Source organism: Etheostoma spectabile, chromosome 9, assembly GCF_008692095.1.
Source record: "Etheostoma spectabile isolate EspeVRDwgs_2016 chromosome 9, UIUC_Espe_1.0, whole genome shotgun sequence".
Classification (NCBI taxonomy): Eukaryota; Metazoa; Chordata; class Actinopteri; order Perciformes; family Percidae; genus Etheostoma; species Etheostoma spectabile.
In genome coordinates this window covers 3,477,829-3,478,265 of record NC_045741.1, presented here as the reverse complement: position 1 = coordinate 3,478,265, position 437 = coordinate 3,477,829, and positions in this window count along the sequence as shown.

The window sequence follows — 437 nt, the reverse complement described above, 5'->3', positions numbered from 1 at the left end:
GACCAGGTAACCATAGTCCTCAGATTGGACAGATATTCTAGCCAGCTGTCTGGATTTACCCTGCAGAGATCTAAGGAAGCAGGTATCCATAGTCCTCAGATTGGACAGATAGTCTGGCTAGTTTTCTGGATTCACCCTGCAGAGATCTCAGGAAGCAGGTATCCATAGTCCTCAGATTGGACAGATAGTCTGACTAGCTGTCTGGATTCACGCTGCAGAGATCTGAGGAGCAGGTAACCATAGTCCTCAGATTAGACTGATAGTCTAGCCAGCTGTCTGGATTTACCCTGCAGAGATCCGAGGAGGAGCTCGGAGTAGAGCCGATTGTCCTTTGTGTCGAAAGGAGCCAGTTGAGGTGGTTGGGGCATCTGGTAAGGATGCCTCCTGGGGGTCCCCCTAGGGAGGTGTTCCAGGCACGTCCAGCTGGGAGGAGACCT